Source organism: Capsicum annuum, chromosome 2, assembly GCF_002878395.1.
Source record: "Capsicum annuum cultivar UCD-10X-F1 chromosome 2, UCD10Xv1.1, whole genome shotgun sequence".
Taxonomy (NCBI): domain Eukaryota; kingdom Viridiplantae; phylum Streptophyta; class Magnoliopsida; order Solanales; family Solanaceae; genus Capsicum; species Capsicum annuum.
In genome coordinates, this window is record NC_061112.1 from 114111025 (window position 1) to 114117024 (window position 6000).

The following is a 6000-nucleotide window of genomic DNA, read 5'->3' on the forward strand; positions in this document are numbered from 1 at the left end:
ACATCTCCTAGCACCAGATTTGAATACTTTCTTCAAAGCATCAAAGCATATATAAAATGATACAAACTGTTTTTTCATCTTCAAAGGTTTCTTCACTAAGCCTCACCACACATGTGCTACCTGGATTGGTCTTTAAAAGTTCATCTCTATAATTTAAAATTCTTTTAAACTCCTCTACATGGTCACCCATGATCTGCTGCAACACAATATTTTTAGCTTTTCTTGCTACTGTCCTCTCAATATACACCTCTAACTCTTTTTTCACTAAGTTTTGAAACTGAAAAACTCTAATGTCAAGCTCAGATATAATCCTGTCCTTGTATCTCTCTGCCAAGTACTTTGAATTCACAAGTTTGTTTTTGGTTGTGGCATTACATATGTGGACTGGATTATACTTCTTTACCTGAAAATCTCCAGTTCTAGAATCATAGCTTCCAAACAACAACCATGGACAACCATCAATATATTTTACTCTCACCCTTTTTGGTTTATTCACATACTTGTCTAATTCTACATGTTCTTGCACAACATACATAGTAATAACTTTTCTAAATTGTTGAACATTTTCAAAACAAAGACCAAGCTCCTAAACTATTTTTTTACAAGTAGGATCAAAGACAATTCTCTTATGATTTATTTTTCTTCTTCTTGATTTTTCTTCTCTTCTTGCAGGTTGTTCTACTTCATCATCTTCATCATTGCCATCATCACTATCTATTTCAAAGCTAGCGTCTACATCAAAATTAAAATATGGCTCATCTCTAGCTATTTTCCCTCTAAAGTAGTTTTTTGTTAGATAAGAACTCAGCATATCCTAAGTCAACTCCTTTTTTTTTACCTAAACTAACCCCTTCAGTTCTAGACTCTATTTACTTCCTTTTTTTTTCTTCAACTCTCTTCTTTTGGCAGCTCTCTTTTCTTCCCTCAAATCTCTAACCTCATCATGAACATCACTACCATATTCATCTGCCCCTTCATAAAAAAAGTCTTTATAGTCTGAATTTGCAGTATCATCAGATTCACTTTTTCAATCAGATGAAATTATTGGGACATCTGATGCAGTAACAAAGCTAGTCTCACTCAAGTTTTGCTCACCATGAGGAGCAACACCATAATCACTACCCAAGATCTGCTCACCAGTAGCAGAAACCCCATCACCATCACTATTCAAGTTCTTCTCAGTAGTAGCAGCAACACCACCACCACCACTATTTTCAACAATACTAGCAGAGGGTGCACTACTCAAGTTCTGCACAATAGTTGTAGCAACACCACTACCCAAATTTTCATCTACACCACATAACTCCTCACCATTAGAACCAGCAGCACCAACACCACTCAACTCCCCAACATTAGTAGTAGCAGCACCACTGTTTAAATTTTTACTCACGAAAAGCTCTTGAGGTGTTGCTACCTCTACAACGCCATCTTCAAACCCTAATTTTCACTAATCCCACAGTCTTGACTAGACTCTTTGTCAAAATAAGTAGAAGATTTTTCACCCACATAGAAAATATATTCAATGGCATGGATGGAAGGGACCACATGGGGTTCATCCACTAAATATGACACATAAAGCTGAACTATATCTCCATTTTTAAGTTGAGGTACAACACCCAAAATATCCCTATCACAAGTCACTTTTACTAGGTAATTACGTTTAGGAGGTCTCATATAGATAATGCACGAGGAAACATTATAACCAATTTCTTTAACATACCCAAGAAACTCAAAGTATGAAAATCTGTGAATATCGACACCAAAACAGTCCGTAACAATACCTCCATGGTACTTTATACGAGGCTTTTGCTGTAACTTTCCTTCATGATGAAACCTCAATGTAATGTATGCAAAATTCATATTTAATCTGAAAAAAATACGATCTTTAGAGCAAAATCAATTTTTATGGGATAAAAAATCCTAAATACAAATACAACAACTTAAACAATTTATGAAAAACCCTAAAACCCTAATCGAGTAGTAGATCATCTAATTTTGAGTGAAATAGAGTTGGAAATTAACAAAAATTCACAATTTTTGACTGCTGAAGTAAGAGAAATGACATTGAGTGATGGAATTAGGGGTATTTATTAGGATTGGGTCGGGTTTTAATGGTCGGGTCAAGTTTTAAGGATTGGGTTGGGTTGGGCTTTAGTAGGAATTAGGTCGGATTTAATAAATGAGTTCATTAAATGACGTGGACAAATCAAAATGCGTGTGTCCAACACTACCCAACCGTGACTTCAGATAAGCTTTACAGGGGTGAAATAAATTCAGTTCAAAGTTATTAAGAGGGTATATAATTGTCTGATAGTTTAGCATTTAAAGTAAGTTTTGCTGACAAGTTGAGGGGTGATTTGATGTATTTTCTCATTTTTTATCATTAGTTTCTTATTTGATTCGTAGTTTTTATTTTGATAATTTTAAGAATTTATTTTATGTTCAATATAATTTGTTCTGATCCTTTAATTATTTATTATTTATTATAATTTATCTATCATCAAGATGATTAAATTCTTGAATCATGCATACAATTTTATCGCAGAAGCTACATAAATAACTTGAGTACGTATAAAGTTCCTATTTTTCTTTTAAAAAAAATGATTTGAGAGTGTTATGTTTTAATATAAATGATCTTATATGCATTGGAAGTACATCATCATACGTACAATAAAATCAACGAAAAGATTTGTAAAAGTTGGTGAAAATTGTATCGATGGCAAATCAACTTAAATGATTTGATTTGATTTCAACATTTGAAAAATCAATCGATTTCATTTCTTTTGCAGAAAAATTCTTCTAAATGTAACCATGAAGAAATTGAGACTCGAACCACGTCTGTTAACTCGAGAAAAGGTCCTAATCAACATTTACAACGAGTGCTCCAACTTTCTTTTGTATCGTAGGATGTCTAATGAAATACATGACTATTTTTTAAAAATTATATATGCATATATACACATAATTTTTTTTAAAGTTATTTGGTCTCATAACCCTCCTCTTCATGTAGGTCTGCCTCTACACATATGGTGGAGTCCATACAAATTATGTTAGCACGATGGAGTAGTAAAGGAGCAACTCAACAGAATATCTTATTCCTTCTGAGATAACTTGAGAGGTGCTAAATATTTCAGTTTAGAAAAGATATCAGAAAGCAAAGTTGTTAAGGAAGACAACAACCTGAAGACAATTGACATTTATTGAATGTCATGCTATAATTTTTAGTTTGTTTCAAATTGTGAAATAGATCAGAATAATTTTTTTTAAAAAAAAATAGAAAAATATTCAAAAAATAAGAACCTCAAAGAAATAATATCAATGGAAATTGCATCTAAACAATCCACTACAAATTTTGAAAATGAAGATTATTAAAATCATAATCCCATTCTTCCTCATGAAGTTAAAGTATTGCCTAATCATCAACCAATAAAAGAGTCTGCCGGACAACTTTTTTCTCTAAAAAATCCTAGCCTATCACATTAAAGATAGTCCGATTCCTCCTAACCGGAGATCAATATATTCAATCCTTAATGATCTGAATTTTTTCTGGATCGGTTGATAGGTATAGCGTAGATAGAGATGACAAGTCAATTCTTGAATCAAGCATTAAGCTTAGAAAATAATTTTCTTAATTAAAGGAACACTTATTTTTTAAAATATTTTATATGACATAAATTTAAATAATATTGTAAAGTAAAGAAAAAAAATATCAAGTCATCACTGAAGTTGTTTCGAATTTGTAAAAAGACACTTAAAGTTTGCAGGTATTCTATTACTCTATTGAATAATTCTAAAGTGGTATTATTACCTTATTTTTCGATCAATTTTGGTCTTAAGTAGGAAAATAATTGTCATGCACCAATCCCTAATTGTCACATGTAAAAAGGCATAAATTACAAAAAAAAAAAAAAAAATTAAACAAAAACTTCCCAAGCCTGACTCCCAACCCTCACCCCCCACACACTCTAGCCCATCTACTTTTTTAGTTTTCTCTAACCCTCTTCACTAATGAAAAAAAATATTGCATAGAATTGAGGAAGAAAAGGTTGTGTCAAATTATGTTGCTGCTACAAAAATCAAATATCATTACTTTATCACTGCACTGTAAAATATTCCTTTATCAGATAAAATGGTGACCAATAGTGATCATCTCCCTCTCCATCCTTTTTTTAATTTTTAATTACCTTTTAGTCATTTTTTTTGGAAAAATCAAATGACAACAATGTGTGGCACCAATCAATTGCTCCTCACTGTCGATCAATTCCTTCGTCATTGATCATCCTTCAGCAACCACAATTAACACCTTTGTTATAACCACCTCTACCATACTTATCACCAAGTTATCATTAAATCAATCACATTTTAAAAATTAGAAAAAATTAAAGCCATCACCAAACTACAATCGAAAATCAAAATTCATTACCAAACTTCATAAGAAGAATCAAAGGAAAAATGGATAACATAATGATGGATTACAGAAAAAATATTTAAAAAATAGAGAAAAAATAAGATGCGGAAAAGAAATTAGATGAGAAAGTGACAAAGATTTAAATGGGATAAGCAATTGTGTCTTCATATTGAAAAAAAATGTGTAAAAATAGTAAAATAAAATAAATAAAATAAAAAAATATACTTTAATGAAGAAATATTAAAATAAATTTTAAAATAATTATTTTTTTCTTATCTTGCCCCCGACCCTAGATATGTAGATAAATTTAGGCTCAAGAGATGAATACTCAATTTATCAAAACTTTAACTAAAATAAGTAAACTTGGTTCAACAAAACATTAGAACTTTATGGGTTTTCACTAAAATAAATATGAATGTCAAACGAGAAATTAAAACAAAAGAATGAAAACACTTTCCAGCCAAATCTAGCCAAATAGTAGCATTGGTTGTTGTTCTTCAAAAACTGTTAAGATTCAAACCCCAACTGAATCTCACAAGATGCTCTTAGGAAGCTAAGTTTTATAGATCTGTGTACATACATCTACAACTGATTCTACCACTTATAGCAATAGGATACAAACCTACGAGGATACCCCTGCAACAAGTGGAAAATCTTCTACTTGCAAAAGTTATTTGGACAAAACTCACCAGATGGCATGCAAAGTATGAATATTTTAGCACCACGAATTAACCTTACAGATGAGGTCACTCCTTTGCTGGACAACAATAATTTTATCCCACTAACATCTGAGGACAAAACACACATTTATTCACCTTGGACACAATCCCTTTTTATCAAAGTAATTGTCCAAAAAGTAGCTCACCAGCTGCTAAAACTAAAGTTAATGAGCTTGTGGAAACCCACCGAGGACCTGACACTCGTTGATTTAGGAGTGAACTTTTTTATAAGATTCAACCATGAACAAAATATACACAATGCTCTACACGATGGGCCATGGTTTATCTTTAATAAGTTCTTTTCTGTGCAGAGACGGGATCCAAAATTTGTTGACTCACAAGCCAAAACATTATATACTGCTACCTGGATTTGCTTGGCCGATCTCCCAACAAAATTTTATGCTTAGACATCTTGCATAAAGCGGGACAATAAGTGGGTACCCTGTTGAAAATAAATATTTGTACCGCCTTTACTATACATGGGCATTATGCCTGACTATGTGTGCAGGTACTTCTAAACCAGCCGTTGCAACTCCACGACTTTATTGGATGTCATAAGTAGGCCATCCATTATGAGGGATTTAACCTGTTATTCACCCTATGTGGGCGCTTGGGACTCCAATCAAAATCTTTTCCCTATTCCCATCAACCACAATCGATAAACAATAACTATGGTGAACCATTAGTAAAAACGGAGGCTACCTCAAATTTGGAATAAAAAAGTAGTAGAATTCAAACCCACAACTAGAGCTAATCGGTGACCACCAAATGCTCAACGCAGGGAAAGCTCAAACAATAATGTATTGGTAAACTCGCAGGACAAAGGTAAGCCTCATACGAAAATTGGCAATAGATCCTCCGGTGATGGCTCTA